The following is an 18,107-nucleotide window of genomic DNA, read 5'->3' as shown; positions in this document are numbered from 1 at the left end:
AACATAGGAGAAAAGTAATTTATGGCTCATTTTACTCTGGAAAAAGTGTACTTCTTATTTGTCCATGTTTGCATGTATTTTAAATTTTACAATTTTTTGCCATAGTGCCCCTTTAAGTGTCTCTTTAAAGAGAACCCGAGGTGGCATTGTATTACGTTAGTGGGGCACAGAGGCTGGTTGTGCACACTAACACCAGCCTCTGTTGCCCCATCGTGTGCCTCAAAGACCCCCCTGCTCGCCGCTATACCCCTGCAGTGCTGGCGACACGCAGCGTGTCGCCAGCACAATGATTACCTAAGCGCTGTCTGTCAGCGCCGCTCCCCCGCCTCCTCCGTATCGCCGCTACCCGCCCGCGTCCCTTCCCTCCCGCTGATTGGAGGGAAGTGACGCGGGCGAGTAGCGGCGAGGCGGGGGAGCGGCGCTGACAGACAGCGCTAGGGTAAACATTGTGCTGGCGACGCGCTGCTTGGGCTATAGCTGCGAGCAGGGGGGTCTTTACGGCACACGATGGGGCAACAGAGGCTGGTGTTAGTGTGGACAACCAGCCTCTGTGCCCCACTAACGTAATGAAATGCCACCTCGGGTTCTCTTTAAGCCTTAATGTTTACTGTTTGAGAGCTGCCTCAGCAGAGCTCTCCTACACTCTCTTCACAGTTGCTGTGAATCAATATTTTATTTGTATCTGGTAAACAAGTAATAAGGATGCTAACTAGGCAATCCAAAAGTTAAAATCACTATTCCTTTTCTTGTTGATAAATGATTATTCCCCAGTTTACATAAAGCTGGCCATACACTGGCCCGATTTGCCGCCGTTTCGACAGCAGATTCGATCACTGGGATCGAATCTGCTGCCAATAGTTTGCGCTACACGCCGAATTTCGATCCATTTCGTCCGATCCCGTCGATCGATCCGTGCGGAAAATAACCATTGATTGCCCACGGGTAAGGAGCGCGTCGCTAGCGGCGTTCGAGTGCCCGACGACCGACGCAATAGAGCCGCATACATTACCTGCTCCGCCGGCGCGACTACCCCCGGTCACCGCTGCTCCGTGTCCGCGCTGGTCTCCGGCATGCTTCAGTTCCTCCTGCCTGGCAGGAAGTTTAAACAGTAGAGGGCGCTCTACTGTTTAAACTTCCTGCCGGGCCGGAAGAAGTAAAGCATGCTGGACCTGGAGACCAGAGCGGAGACTTAGCAGCGATGACCTGGGGACTGGAGTCGCGCCGGCGGAGCAGGTAATGTATGCGGGCGGGGGGAGCGGCGGCAGCAGCACCACCACCACAACAGATTGTGAACGGTTTCAGGATGAAATCGGTTCACAATCTGTTTGCAGTAAAGGTAGCCATACGATCCCTCTCTGATCAGATTCGATCAGAGAGGAATCTATCTGTTGGTCGAATCTGATGGCAAATCGACCAGTGTATGGCTACCTTTACTCTTATTTGGTATACACAAAGGAAGTTGCAGAGCATGCTGGGTTGTCCTTTTTTGCTTCTGTACTAAGGATGATCAATGAGATGCAATTTTTTCTGAAATTATGCAAATTTGTATGCAAGTGTATGCAGTTTGAAACCGGACCAATCAATTTAAACCCAGGTTTAAATTGATTGGTCCATTTTCAAGCTGCATGTATTTGCATAAAAATTTGCATCAACTCGGAATAGTTTGCATAACTTTGATCTTCCCTATTCTCTACTTTCCCCTCAGACTTTACTATTGCAGCCCGATTGGCTGAAGACTCTTACCCTCCCGGTTTCCCCTCCCCACCTCTGTTCCTCTCTGATTGGCCAATATTTTTCATGCTGAGACAATGCACTTTCTATAGTGAAGGGCGGGCAATGCATACACAATCAGGCAGAGGAGAGTAAGGGAGGAAAGGACATCAGGATTTTACTGTAGAAAATTCACTAAATCAAAACATGGACAGTGCAATACATGTGTTATGTAAGTAGAGCAAGTATTTATTTACTTATATATGTGTTGTTTTCAGAGATAGTATGGCTGACAGCTTCTCTTTAAAATTACTTTTTAGCACTTTGCAAATGAAAAAAAAAAAACAAAAAGTAGATGAAAAGGTACTTTCAATATTATTCTGCGTGTTTTCTTGCTTGCTGGTGGCTTAAAGGGCATTATATTGATAGATGTGAAAATATCTACTAGGAAAAACCTTTTATTGAACTGATATAAAATATTGAAATTACACTCACATCTTCCATGTATAAAATCGCATGTATTAAAATCCAGCATCCTGGATGGTAGTAGTCTCGGCATACATAGAAGATGTGAGTGTAATTTCAATATTTTATATCAGTTATTAAAGACTTTATTGCGCTATGGGAGAGTTTGTTCAGTCTTTTTAGGAGGAGTATATCTTGAGCCGAGGAGGAGTTTCTGTAATACGTACAAAAGTACTTTGAGCTGTTTGTGACTGGACAGCAACAGAGTCTGGTGAGCGCATTTGTTTGGCTTTTGGTGCAGGTTCGCAGATTCAGTGTTCTTTTGCAATCTATCCCTAGATGAGCAATTGGTGACAGTGGGCCCTGGTTTGCACGGGTGCTGTATACTGGGGAAGAGGCTGGCCGGAGTGCTCACGGGTGTACGGGCGCAGGAATATTAACGTCCAAAGATACTGCACTATGTACTGTTTATTCTCTTCCATATGAGGAATTGATGTCTATGACTGATGAGAGGCCGGAAGAAAACGTAGTGGATTTGAAGTGCTTCATGCGAGATATGCTGTTTGTGATTGAGCAGCATATAAATCTGGTGAGCACACTGCATATTACGTGCTGGTGTTTGCATGCTTAATACGTGTCATTCTAGCCAAGGTGGAGGTGCATGATATGAAAAGGATACTACACTATTACGATCTTATTTCTGTTTTATTCCCTGAGGAACATCGTTACAGTGGACAGCTGTAATTAACCACAAGCTGGGACTAAATCACTGTCGGACTGTGTTATAAGCCCCCGGGTTACCGTTTAGAGCGCATAACATCCCTATATACACATTTTATTAGACTTTGGGGTTGCGAACCGGTAGTAGAGATTGTATTAAGACTTTTTTATTTGGGAGTAGCGCAACATCCCTTTTGAATTAAGTGAACTCAAATGTAAATGAGGCAAAAATAACGCTTATTAAGTAAAATACAAACATTGATGTAAAATACCACTTCAAAAGTATGGCAGAGAGAAAAAAAAATATTTCAAACATACAGCATACCAAACAACCCCAATCATCAATACACTAGACCTATTTCTAGTGGAAATTACCTCCCAAATATTACTGAAGTAAAGCTTAAGAATCCTCAATCAACCTCTGTTAAGCCTAGTCATAAAATGAGTGATGTCATGACTTTGTGTATTGATCCAAGATTATCTTGGGTGGCAGGAACACATATCTATCTAAGTTCTTATGTGGCATCTTAGTATGCATAGTCCATTCAAAATTTAGATTAATACTTATAGCATTAATTGACCTCTTCAAGGTTGGAATGTCAGATGTCTCCCAATTTGAGAGAATCTGTTGTCTTGCAATACACAGAATTTGCGTATTGTGAAAGGAATGCAATTAAATCCTATATGTAACAAAGCCAACTGTGGAGAAAGGATAAAATCTGGTCCTAATATAGTTTGTATAATAAAACTCATATAATGCCAGTATTAAATAATTAATGCACAGGACCATAAAATGTGGTGTAAGGAACCTATTTGAGAACATCCCCTCCAACACAGATTAAAAGGGTGTATGAAAAGGGGGTTGGTTGATGTGGCTGTGTAAAATGTAAAACTATAGGCTTACTATACACCAGCGGTTCTGGATGCTAGCCTAGCTTAAAGGGGCATAAAGAGATAATTTGCATATTCAGTAGAGGTGCATTGTGGGTAACCACAAATGTTCACTTAAAGCTGAATTATTGCAAGTTCCCTTCTGTTTTTAGAAGGCAAATCACACCACGCATTGCTTTTTAGTAGGAGGGCTTTTTTTTGTCTCTTTTAGCCCCCTATACATTCCTAGTGGTTTGGGTCACCCTGAGCTGTTTGGTTACTCTGTTGAAAAATGTAGCAAATTAACCGGTGTATAATACCATTTCAAAAGTATTTTTTGAAAGGTTTCTCAATGTGTAATACATTTACAAAATTTTACTATACCTGAGGAAGCTAATTTTATATCTTTAGTATCATTAGAACATGCTAATCCTCTGCTCCAATATTCTAAATATTTAGTGGACCTGAAACTGTGCAGACTGAGTTTAAGATTTGCATCAGCTGTAACAAAGAAATGTTTCTTGTCTAATGGTTATTATGCCTTGTGTATCTTTTAGAGCAGAGAGGGCTTCTGAGTTCAAGGCTGCTTTAAGTAGAGATTCTCCTAAAGGATTAGTTAGATGTTCATACAATAAAGAGATCCCCTTTTTAAAGTTTATAGGGGAGGACAATTGTACCATTAAACATCTTGGAATAGAGAGAATAGGAATTTCTTGTTTCTGGAAAAGTGAGATTCGTTGAGATTTCTTCCTGTAGATAAAGGGTATAAATGTTATTCCAATACTTAATTTGTGTTTTCATGTATCAAAAGATAGACACAGAAGTTCTCTCACTCCTCCAGAAGGGACCAAGAAAATTCTTACGTAGCTCAAACATTCTTTTCTGTTACAACTAAGCACAAAATAAGCTTACATAGCTATACTGATTATCAAAGCAGAGGTTCCTGAATCAAGGGGTGTTGAACAAGGACATGCTCTCTTTCAAAAATATTGTGGAGTCTTCAGTCCCCTGAAGATCGTAAACAAACCAGAAGGATACTGGATGTGAATGGTGAAGCCTACATATCTAAAGCTATATGCACACTTTCACCTGAATCAATTATTGGTTATCATTTTGGGTGAGAGTACAACAGAATATTAGGAATTGGGCAACAGTTATCCAGCCTGCTAGAGGAAGAAGAGCCATGCACAATTTGCTTTGTTGCATGCCTAGTATAGATGCGTTTGTCCAAAGCCTTGAGCGTAGCCAGAAGTAGTGGAGCGTACTGTGCAGGAACTGTGTGCTTGAAGTGGATCTGGGAAGCCTCTGGACCATCCAGAGGCTTTGCATCAATGAGGTTTTTAAGTCCCCCCACATCACAGGTTTACTTTAAGATACATTGTGCAGTGCTCTATGGTTTGGCTCTATAACACATACACATGACCTATTTCCAAGTTACGGTAACTCATTTTGCAGTTCACATAATTTTCCTTAACCACTTCGGGACCACAGTCTTTTCGCCCCTTAAGGACCAGAGCCTTTTTCTCCATTCAGACCACTGCAGCTTTCACGGTTTATTGCTCGGTCATAAAACCTACCACCTAAATGAATTTTACCTCCTTTTCTTGTCACTAATACAGCTTTCTTTTGATGCTATTTGATTGCTGCTGCGAGTTTTACTTTTTATTATATTCATCAAAAAAGACATGAATTTTGTCAAAAAAATGACTTTTTTAACTTTCTGTGCTGACATTTTTCAAATAAAGTAAAATTTCCTATACATTTGAGCGCGAAAGTTATTCTGCTACATGTCTTTGATAAAAAAAAAAACATTCAGTGTATATTTATTGGATTGGGTAAAAGTTATAGCGTTTACAAACTATGGTGCCAAAAGTGAATTTTCCCATTTTCAAGCATCTCTGACTTTTCTGCGCACCTGTCATGTTTCATGAGGGGCTAAAATTCCAGGATAGTACAAATACCCCCCAAATGACCCCATTTTGGAAAGAAGACATCCCAAAGTATTCAGTGAGAGGCATGGTGAGTTCATAGAAGATTTTATTTTTTGTCACAAGTTAGCGGAAAATGACAGTTTGTGACAAAAAAAAAAAAAAAAAAAAGTTTCCATTTCTTCTAACTTGCGACAAAAAAAAATGAAATCTGCCACGGACTCACTATGCTCCTCTCTGAATACCTTGAAGTGTCTACTTTCCAGAATGGGGTCATTTGTGGGGTGTGTTTACTGTCCTGGCATTTGGGGGGTGCCTAATTGTAAGCACCCCTGTAAAGCCTAAAGATGCTCATTGGACTTTGGGCCCCTTAGCGCAGTTAGGCCGCAAAAAAGTGCCACACATGTGGTATTGCCGTACTCAGGAAAAGTAGTATAATGTGTTTTGGGGTGTATTTTTACACATACACATGCTGGGTGGGAGAAATATCTCCGTAAATGACAATTTTTTTATTTTTTTTACACACAATTGTCTATTTATAGAGATATTTCTCCCACTCAGCATGGGTATGTGGAAAAATACACCCCAAAACACATTATACTACTTCTCCTGAGTACGGCGATACCACATGTGTGGCACTTTTTTGCACCCTAACTGCGCTAAGGGGCCCAAAGTCCAATGAGTACCTTTAGGATTTCACAGGTCATTTTGAGAAATTTCGTTTCAAGACTACTCCTCACGGTTTAGGGCCCCTAAAATGCCAGGACAGTATAGGAACCCCACAAATTACCCCATTTTAGAAAGAAGACACCCCAAGGTATTCCGTTAGATGTATGGTGAGTTCATAGAAGATTTTTTTTTTTTGTCACAAGTTAGCGGAAATTGATTGTAATTGTTTTTTTTCACAAAGTGTCATTTTCCGCTAACTTGTGACAAAAAATAAAATCTTCTATGAACTCGCCATTCTCCTAACGGAATACCTTGGGGTGTCTTCTTTCTAAAATGGAGTCATTTGTGGGGTTCCTATACTGCCCTGGCATTTTAGGGGCCCTAAACCGTGAGGAGTAGTCTTGAAACCAAATGTGGCAAAATGACCTGTGAAATCCTAAAGGTACTCATTGGACTTTGGGCCCCTTAGCGCACTTAGGGTGCAAAAAAGTGCCACACATGTGGTACCGCCGTACTCAGGAGAAGTAGTATAATGTGTTTTGGGGTGTATTTTTACACATACCCATGCTGGGTGGGAGAAATATCTCTGTAAATGACAATTATTTGATTTTTTTTACACACAATTGTCCATTTACAGAGAGATTTCTCCCACCCAGCATGGGTATGTATAAAAATACACCCCAAAACACATTATACTACTTCTTCTGAGTACGGCGATACCACATGTGTGACACTTTTTTGCAACCTAGGTGCGCTAAGGGGCCTAACGTCCTATTCACAGGTCATTTTGAGGCATTTGGATTCTAGACTACTCCTCACGGTTTAGGGCCCCTAAAATGCCAGGGCAGTATAGGAACCCCACAAGTGACCCCATTTTAGAAAGAAGACACCCCAAGGTATTCTGTTAGGAGTATGGTGAGTTCATAGAAGATTTTTTTTTTGTCACAAGTTAGCGGAAAATGACACTTTGTGAAAAAAAAAACAATACATATCAATTTCCGCTAACTTGTGACAAAAAATAAAATCTTCTATGAACTCATCATACACCTAAAAGAATACCTTGGGGTGTCTTCTTTCTAAAATGGGGTCACTTGTGGGGTTCCTATACTGCCCTGGCATTTTAGGGGCCCTAAACCGTGAGGAGTAGTCTTGAACCCAAATGTCTCAAAATGACCTGTGAAATCCTAAAGGTACTCATTGGACTTTGGGCCCCTTAGCACAGTTAGGCTGCAAAAAAGTGTCACACATGTGGTATCGCCGTACTCAGAAGAAGTAGTATAATGTGTTTTGTGGTGTATTTTTACATATAACCATGCTGGGTGGGAGAAATATCTCTGTAAATGACACATTTTTGATTTTTTTTACACACAATTGTCCATTTACAGAGAGATTTCTCCCACCCAGCATGGGTATGTGTAAAAATACACCACAAAACACATTATACTACTTCTCCTGAGTATGGCGATACCACATGTGTGACACTTTTTTGCAGCCTAGGTGCGCTAAGGGGCCCAACGTCCTATTCACAGGTCATTTTGAGGCATTTGTTTTCTAGACTACTCCTCACGGTTTAGGGCCCCTAAAATGCCAGGGCAGTATAGGAACCCCACAAGTGACCCCATTTTAGAAAGAAGACACCCCAAGGTATTCCGTTAGGGGTATGGTGAGTTCATAGAAGATTTTATTTTTTCTCACAAGTTAGTGAAAAATGACACTTTGTGAAAAAAACAATAACAATCCAATTTCCGCTAACTTTTGACAAAAAATAAAATATTCTATGAACTCATCATACACCTAACAGAATACCTTGGGGTGTCTTCTTTCTAAAATGGGGTCACTTGTGGGGTTCCTATACTGCCCTGGCATTTTACGGGCCCAAAACTGTGAGTAGTCTGGAAACCAAATTTCTCAAAATGACTGTTCAGGGGTATAAGCATCTGCAAATTTTGATGACAGGTGGTCTATGAGGGGGCAAATTTTGTGGAATCGGTCATAAGCAGGGTGGCCTCTTAGATGACAGGATGTATTGGGCCTGATCTGATGGATAGGAGTGCTAGGGGGGTGACAGGAGGTGATTGATGGGTGTCTCAGGGGGCGGTTAGAGGGGAAAATAGATGCAATCAATGCACTGGGGAGGTGATCGGAAGGGGGTCTGAGGGGGATCTGAGGGTTTGGCCGAGTGATCAGGAGCCCACACGGGGCAAATTAGGGCCTGATCTGATGGGTAGGTGTGCTAGGGGGTGACAGGAGGTGATTGATGGGTGTCTCAAGGTGTGATTAGAGGGGGGAAATAGATGCAAGCAATGCACTGGCGAGGTGATCAGGGCTGGGGTCTGAGGGCGTTCTGAGGTGTGGGCGGGTGATTGGGTGCCCGCAAGGGGCAGATTAGGGTCTAATCTGATGGGTAACAGTGACAGGTGGTGATAGGGGGTGATTGATGGGTAATTAGTGGGTGTTTAGAGGAGAGAGTAGATGTAAACAATGGATTTGGGAGGTGATCTGATGTCGGATCTGCGGGCGATCTATTGGTGTGGGTGGGTGATCAGATTGCCCGCAAGGGGCAGGTTAGGGGCTGATTGATGGGTGGCAGTGACAGGGGGTGATTGATGGGTGGCAGTGACAGGGGGTGATTGATGGGTGATTGACAGGTAATCAGTGGGTTATTACAGGGGAGAACAGATGTAAATATTGCACGGGCGAATTGATAAGGGGGGGGTCTGAGGGCAATCTGAGCGTGTGGGCAGGTGATTGGGTGCCCGCAAGGGGCAGATTAGGGTCTAATCTGATGGGTAACAGTGACAGGTGGTGATAGGGGGTGATTGATGGGTAATTAGTGGGTGTTTAGAGGAGAGAATAGATGTAAACAATGGATTTGGGAGGTGATCTGATGTCGGATCTGCGGGCGATCTATTGGTGTGGGTGGGTGATCAGATTGCCCGCAAGGGGCAGGTTAGGGGCTGATTGATGGGTGGCAGTGACAGGGGGTGATTGATGGGTGGCAGTGACAGGGGGTGATTGATGGGTGATTGACAGGTAATCAGTGGGTTATTACAGGGGAGAACAGATGTAAATATTGCACGGGCGAATTGATAAGGGGGGGGTCTGAGGGCAATCTGAGCGTGTGGGCAGGTGATTGGGTGCCCGCAAGGGGCAGATTAGGGTCTAATCTGATGGGTAACAGTGACAGGTGGTGATAGGGGGTGATTGATGGGTAATTAGTGGGTGTTTAGAGGAGAGAATAGATGTAAACAATGGATTTGGGAGGTGATCTGATGTCGGATCTGCGGGCGATCTATTGGTGTGGGGGGGTGATCAGATTGCCCGCAAGGGGCAGATCAGGGGCTGATTGATGGGTGGCAGTGACAGGGGGTGATTGACGGGTGATTGACAGGTGATTGACAGGTGATTGACAGGTGATTGACAGGTGATCAGGGGGGATAGATGCATACAGTACACGGGGGGGGGGGGGGTCTGGGGGGGGTCTGGGGAGAATCTGAGGGGTGGGGGGGTGATCAGGAGGGAGTAGGGGGCAGATTAGGGACTTAAAAAAAAATAGCGTTGACAGATAGTGACAGGGAGTGATTGATGGGTGATTAGGAGGGTGACTGGGTGCAAACAGTGGTCTGGGGGGTGGGCAGGGGGGGGTCTGAGGGGTGCTGTGGGCGATCAGGGGGCAGGGGGGGGGGAAATCAGTGTGTTTGGTGCAGACTAGGGTGGCTGCAGCCTGCCCTGGTGGTCCCTCGGACACTGGGACCACCAGGGCAGGAGGCAGCCAGTATAATAGGCTTTGTATACATTACAAAGCCTATTATACACTGTTGCAGCGGCGATCCGGATGCCAGTAACCCGCCGGCGCTTCCGAACGGCCGGCGGGTTACGGCGAACGGGGGGCGGAGCCAGTCCCCGGCGGCTGATCGCGTCACGAATGACGCGATCGCCGCATAGCCACTCCCGCAGCCGCCCCCGCCGATGGGCGTATTGCGGTCGTTTGGGCCCAGACTTTGCCGCCGCCCATCGGCTGGGGGCGGTCGTTATGTGGTTAAACGTCATTGAAATGTCTGTTTTCAAGAATTAAGTGGTATGTTATTTTTGTATATTAGCCAGACTTTTTCTGCTTTTTGGCCACCTGACACAGAGCTAATCTGCTTATGGAATAATCTAATTTCCACCTTTCAGTAATCACACATGGCAAACAACAGGAATGCTAAGCTTTATTCCCTTGTCTAGTCTAGTAGCACTCTAACTTCCCGCTCTTTCAGTTAGCACTAGTATGAAAATTCATGCAAGGTTATTGAGAGTCCAGTTACAAAGAAAGATGACCAAGTAATAGTTAATCACAATCCTCAGCATGTCATATTCAGTGGCGTATCTGGGCAAACACTTAAATTGTGCCTCCACCCCCAGTGTAAGTAGCACCCTCCAGCATTGGTAGTAAGTAAGAGGTGGTTCCTTCCCTCCGTATATGTAGTGAAAGGTGTCCAATAATATAGGCAGTGAAAAGTTCTCCCCAGTATAAGTGGCCCCACAGTATAGGTAGTAAGAGGTGTCCCCCAATATATGTAGCCCCCCCCCCCCCCCCCCCCCCCCCAGGTAGTAAGAGGTGTCGACAAAGGTATGTAGCTCCCCTTCCCCCTGTATATGTAATGAAAAGTACAGCAGAAGCTGCGGATTTGACTCATGCAGTTAATGTAAGTAGTGAAAAGTGGCCCCCAAGTTTAAGTGGTCCCCAAGTATAGGTAGTGAGAGGTATCGTCCACTACAAGTATCCCAGCCACACACACACAGAGTATATGTGGTGAAACATGTACCCTAGTATAAGTAGCCCCTCCCCCTAGTGTAGGGAGGTAAGATTGCCACAGGAAACCACCCAGTATAAAAAATAGCTCCTCCTCATTAGGGCACTGCATTGGTGTCAGTTACTCACAGACCTCAGATCAGCGGCGACCGAAGAGTCGAAGGTGACCTTTCACATTTTTGTAAATATTATATGTTTTCATGAGACAACACTGAAGATACGGCACTTTGATGCAATGTAGCCAGTGTACAGCTTGTATAATTGTATAACTAAATTTGCTGTCTCATCAAGATAACTCAGCACAAAGCCAGTAATAGTTAAACTGCTGGCAACAAAACTACCTAATTGAAGAACACCCCTAAGTGAAGAGTCTTAAAATTGTGCTCAGTTAGGCTCTTTACCTCCCCAAGGTCATGTTACTCATTGGTGTTAAAAGGGAGTAGGTGTGCTGTATTTGGTGTTATTGCTCTCACACTCTCTCATACTGGTCACTGGAAGTTCAGCATGGCATCTTGTGGTAGAGGAAGATTGCTGCTCTACATAAAGATAGCATAGCTTATAGGAGGACTGCCAACACGCTGAAACTGAACTGAAGTTGAAGGGCAGACCCCTTCTGCCTGTCAGTGCTCAGACAATATGCCACACACTGCATCAAATTGGTCTGCATGGCTGTTGTCCCAGAAAACCTCTTCTAAAGGCCCATACACACGTCGGACTTTTGCGAACGACGGGTCGTTTGACCGTCCCGTCGTTCAGTCGTCCGCACGCCAAATCGGGCGTGTGTACAGACTGTCGTTCAGGTGATAAGACTGGTTTTGAGCGATCTCGACAATAGACAGGTCGAGATGTTGCAGATATAGGATTTTCCGTTCGCAAACACGAACTTCCGCAAAATGTTTGCGAACAGGCGAATCTGATGAACCGCCATAGACTTCAATGGGCAGGGGAATTTTAAAACCTACAAAGACTGTTTCTGGCCACAAAACTGATGAAAAGGTTGTTTCAAGGGGTTTAACACCTGGATAGGGGCATGCCAGAGGGGCATCCATGCCAAAAGTCCCACCAAAAATTACGGAGTTGACGCAAAGTCGGGTTTAAACCCTAATTGGGAGAAATCACATTATGCACAGCTCTGGGTGTCAGTGGGCTGTGGAGTGTTTCACAAAGAGAGATACAATAGTACTATCAGAATACAGTCTACACAAAGGAGCTGGCACAACAAAATAGAAGTAAAAAGTTAGCTCTTTATTAAGGTGTCATTAAAATGACATAACAGTCAAAATAAAAGGCTTTGCTGCCAAAGCATTTTATTTTGACTGTTATGTCATTTTAATGACACCTTATTAAAGAGCTAACTTTTTACTTCTATTTTTGTGGTGCCAGCCCCTTTGTGTAGATTTTGATAGATCTCATTGGTACTGAGATCGTGGGCTTGGGCACACAACAACTCCTTTTTGTGTTTTAGGTGCTCCTCCATCTCTCATCTGTTTATCAGAATACAGTGAAATAATAATGCATTGGAGTGGTTCTGTGCCTGCAACTTAATGAGGCAACAGCAGTAGCGTGCACACAGCTCTGGGTGTCAGTGGGCTGTGGAGTGTCAGACACAAAAAAGACACAGGAGACCGATGTGCTAGCCCTCAAAAGGGCTGTTTGGGATGCTTTCACAGCAAGTGAGGAGCAAGAACACAGACCTAGCTATTACTTTCCCTACCTATCTTCAGCAAGGCTGACCCTGCTCTCACTAACAGTCAGCAGCCAGAAGAGAATTGATCCAATATGGCCACTGCAACTGCTTTTTGATAGGGAGGTACAGGAAGGGGTGCTAGCTGATTGGCTGCCATGTGTCTGCTGACTGAGGTAAAGGGTTAATGTTTAGCTCAATGATGATGTATAGGGGGCGAATTGAACACGCCAAATGTTCGCTGTTCACTGCGAATGCGAACAGTTGATGTTCACAGAATACTGCTTGCCAGCTAACTGTTTTGGCCATCTCTATCGACAGGAGCACCCAGCCATACTAGTAGGTAAGTGCTATCACGGGCAATGGGTGAACACACACAGCTACATTAAATTTAATGCATACACCAATCAGTGGCCGGCCACACACACAACAACCAATCAGGATAATTCTACTCACAGTCAGCTGATGGAATCAGCTGATCTACAATATTCGCCGCCTAAGCACGTATGGGTGTCGCCTAGCAACAGGCAGCCGCTGAGATGTTCCTGACGTGAGCGCTACCAGAAGGAGTGACATCAGCACTAGATGTGTTTCCCAACCCGGAAGAGCAACTCGCTGAGCGTCTCAGTGTGGAACCAGCAGCAGCGTAAGGACCCATCAGGTGGATTATTGACAGTGAGAGTCGGTTGTCTTCCGGACATTCGGCTTCCCGTCTGATTTGCTGGTCATGATTATGTGTTAAACCAGGAAGCCATCACAGTAAGTCAGAAACTTACAAACCTATCAACTGATCAAACTGATCATATGCTTCTCTGTGAGTTCTCCTACGCATTGCAATCCCTACTCCAGAGATTCTCCAACCAAGACAGATTACAAGATTACAATCAACAAGTGGCAAGGATTTTTACAACAAGACAAGAGCCATACTGCTTAAGCCACTGACAGCTATGTAGTCCTAGAAGAACCTTAAAACATTACAACATCCTGTCTTTTTAATTGACTCTAACCTAACAAGGCACCTCGGCCAAGAACCATCAAGCGTGTGTACAAGGCTTAAAGTGAACCTGAACCGAGTAAAATTATTTAAAATAAACACATGATGTACCTGCAAGTGAATATTACATATTTATCTTGCCATCCATTCCTCTAAGAAGCTCACCATTTTCTTCTTACAACGATTCCTTCCAGTTCTGACAAGATTTTGCCAAAATTAAAATATATCAGTTGCTGTCAGTTATATATCAGTTGCTGTCAGTTGTAACTAAAAGGATAACTGATGAGCAAGATATCTATGTTTCCCTATGGCTCAAGTGGGCGATATTACAGTTTAACAGTGTGCTGACCAGGAAGCTGTTATGATGTAATGGCCATTTTCGAAATGGAGGAGGGAGAATTCCATTGATCACAGTGGACAAACAGGACTCGGGAGAGAAGAAAGAGATTGAGGAGTAGACTACGCGGGAGGTAAGTATGAGGAGTGCATGTTTATTTTGACTTTTAACTTTCATTTCAGCTTTGCTTTAAAGGGAACCTTAACTGAACGGGGGGTATAGAGTTTTACTTACCTGGGGCTATTACCAGCCCCCTGCAGCAGTCCTGTGCCCTCGGCGCCGCTCTGGAATCCTCTGGTCCCCCGCTGTCACTTAGTTTCGTTTTTGACGACTCACCAGTCGCCGGCCACCATGCGTATTATTGGACGCATTCACCAATGCAATTAGCGCTATTGCGGACCGCAACGCGTACAAAAATACGCGTTGCCGCATATCTACGCGTGCGGAATGTGGCAACGCGTATTTTTGTACGCGTTGCGGTCCGCAATAGCGCTAATTGCATTGGTGAATGCGTCCAATAATACGCATGGCGGCCGGCGACTGGTGAGTCGTCAAAAACGAAACTAAGTGACAGCGGGGGACCAGAGGATTCCAGAGCGGGGCCGAGGGCACAGGACTGCTGCAGGGGGCTTGCAATAGCCCCAGGTAAGTAAAACTCTATACCCCCCGTTCAGTTAAGGTTCCCTTTAAGCATGGTGATATTTGGGCAGTGGAAGAAGCTGAGTGGGAAAGGAAGGGGCTGGCACAATTTACAACTCCATGTATGTTTTAAATGGTTTGTTTTATTACACAGGATTTGGACAACAGTTCACTTTAAATACCTACTCGGGACTCCCTGAACCAGCTAGTCCCTGCACCACAGATGCAGAGTTCATTAGTTCATTCATGCAGACAGGTGACAGCGGTGTACCTAATTCCGAGTTGATCAGCAGTTAGACTGTCTAGGAGGCTAGATTCACAGTAGGACGTTATTGTCCTGTGTTAATAAAGTCGCATAAAAGCAGGTTACTGCATGGCAACTTTAACCCTATGCGACGTTCACAGTGTGACGTTAAAGTCGCTTTGTAAATGTGCTTATTGTGACGCACTGCTACAGTGTGTTACCTCTTAATGCAGAGGTTTACAGATACAGGAAAGTATACTTTTCATTGCCTGTATGCTCTACTGTATCTATTGTATGTATGCGACGATAACACAGCTTTAAGTTGCGTTGCGTTGTAATTTTGTGTTGCATCCTTAAGGTCGCATTATAACGCTACGTCCTACTGTGAATCTAGCCTGAATCCCCATTCACTGAGCTGAAGATTACAATGTTCTCAGTCAACTCAGTCCAATTATAATCAGAACAGCAGTATGATCGGCCAATAAGCAGCAGCAGATCCTCCCAGAGGCCCTACTGTTATTCCCTTAAACTAGGCTGTTTCAGGTCATCAAACCAAAAGTTTAAAGGAGAGTTGTTGCTTCCGAAGGTATTAGGTTGGTATATTTATCTGTGTCTGGAGAATGGCTGTAAAAAAATTCCATGTTAATTTGTTCAGCCAGGTTCTGATTTGGTACATGCCAGATTTCATCAATGTAATCATTCATGTGCACAACCAATTTTCTGCTTGGCTAAGCAAATCAGCATCTAAAGAGGGAAGGAAGGAATGGGTAGGCAACTGCAATCCATTTACCCAAAATTCAGATATCAAACACCATCACACTCTTCATCCTTCACTGCGTACAATTCTCCTCACCCACCAATGCTCTGACTGATCAACCCTCTGCCCTCCAGATGAAAATTAGAAGCTTTTCCCCATCACACTTTCAAATGATAAACTGCCCGAACTCACTCAGAAGTTCATTAATTGGCAAGGCAGCGTTTCATGCTATAAATTAACACATCATCAGGATAGCGTACCCCTTACTCTGCCTAACCTTAAAGGGCAGCATATTTAACCCTCAAAAGCGCGTGTGTGTGTGTGTGCGTGCGTGCGTGTGTTTTTTCAGCCATTCATTTTAAATGGTAAAATGTAAACTGCAGCCATTCTTAGACTGTAAATCGCAGGGTTTTCACACTTGGCCACTGAATAGTTGGGATTAATATTCCAGAAAGTGGGTGGTGCTTACAACAGCCAATCAAAATTCACCTATTGATTTTCAAGGGGAATATTTAAACTGCTGCTATTCTAACACTGTTAATGGCAGAGTCTTGAAACTTGTTACAGTCGGTAATTGGGTGACTGGGGGTCCAAATTCACTAAAGGGGTGGGGCCACAAACAGCCAATCAGATTTCCTTGGAGGATAAACTGCTTCCATTCACACATTTTTGATGCCAGGAACCTGAAAGTTCACAAACTTGGTCATTGAGTGACTGTGTGTTCAGTTTACAAAAATTGGGAGGAGCCAAAAACAAATTTTACTGGGAAAATATAAACTGCAGCCATTCTTACACCGTTAATGGCAGGGTTCTCAAACTTTGCACAGTTGGTCACTGGGTGAATGAGATTAAGATTTTGGAAGGTGGGTGGAGCCTACAACAGCCAATAAAAAGTCACCTTTTGATTTTCAAAGGGAATATTTAAGCTGCTACCATTCTTATACTGTTAATAGCAGATGCCTCAAACCTGATACAGTTGGTCACTGGGTGACTAGGGTTCAAATTCAGAAAGGGGGCGGAGCCACAAACAGCCCATCAGATTTGTTTATTTTTCAATGGGAATATACAAAGTATTGATACCAATGACCCCGAAGCTGATAAACTTGATAATTGAGTGACTGTATGTCAAGGTTAGAAAAAGTCGGCGGCCCCAACAACTTAATTTTTTGTATGGCAGCGATCCCAAACTTGACACAATTGGCCACTGAATGACTGGGATTAATATTCAGAAATGTGGGTGGAGCTTACAACAGCTAATCAAAATTCACCAATTGATTTTCAAGGGGAATAATGGCAGCGGCCTCAAACCTAATACAGTCAGTCATCGGATGACTGGGGTGCAAATTCAGTAAAGGGGGTGGACCCACAAACAGCCAATCAGATTTGTTAGATTGATTTCAGCAATTCTGTTATTGGCAGGGTTCTCAAACTTGACACAGTTGGCCACTGGATGACTGGGACTAATATTCAGGAAAGTGGGTGGAACCTACAGCAGCCAATCAAAATTCACCTTTTGATATTAAAGGGGAATATTTACATTGCTGCCATTGATACACTCTTAATGGCAGAGGCCTCAAATCTGGTACAGTCAGTCAATGGGAGACTGGGTTTTACATTCTGAAAAGGGAGCGGGCGGGCCAAAAACAGACAATCAGATTTGTTTAATTTCAATGGTAAAATGCAACTTATTGATGCCAAAGACCCCAAAGCTCATAAACTTGGTCAATGAGTGACTGTGTGTCAAGGTTAGAAATAGTGGGCAGAGCCAAAACAACTAACTTTTTACATGGGGAAATATAAACTGCTGCTATTCTTACACTGTTAATGGCAGGGTTCTCAAACTTGACACAGTTGGTCACTGGGTGACTGGGATTAATATTCAGAAAAGTAGGTGAAGCCTACAAGAGCCAATCAAAATTCACCTATTGATTTTCCATGGGAATATTGAAACTGCAGCCATTCTTACACTGTTAATGGCAGAGGCCTCAAACCTGCTACAGTCGGTCGTTAAGTGAGTAGGGTTTAAATTCACTAAAGAGGCGGAGCCAAAAACAGCCAGATTGCTGTATAAACTGCTTCCATTAGAACAATTGTGATGCCAGGAACCCAAAAGCTCACAAACTTGGTCACTGAGTTACTGTGTGTCAAGGTTACAAAAAGTGGATGGAGTCAAAAACAGATTTTTCTGGGAAATTGTAAACTGCAGCCCTTCTTCGCTGTTAATGGCAGGGTTCTCAAACTTTGCACAGCTGGTTAGTGGGTGACTGGGATTAATATCCAGGAAAGTGGGTGGAG

The sequence above is a fragment of the Hyperolius riggenbachi genome, chromosome 5 (assembly GCF_040937935.1).
Source record: "Hyperolius riggenbachi isolate aHypRig1 chromosome 5, aHypRig1.pri, whole genome shotgun sequence".
Classification (NCBI taxonomy): domain Eukaryota; kingdom Metazoa; phylum Chordata; class Amphibia; order Anura; family Hyperoliidae; genus Hyperolius; species Hyperolius riggenbachi.
Note: the sequence above shows the minus strand (reverse complement) of the source record.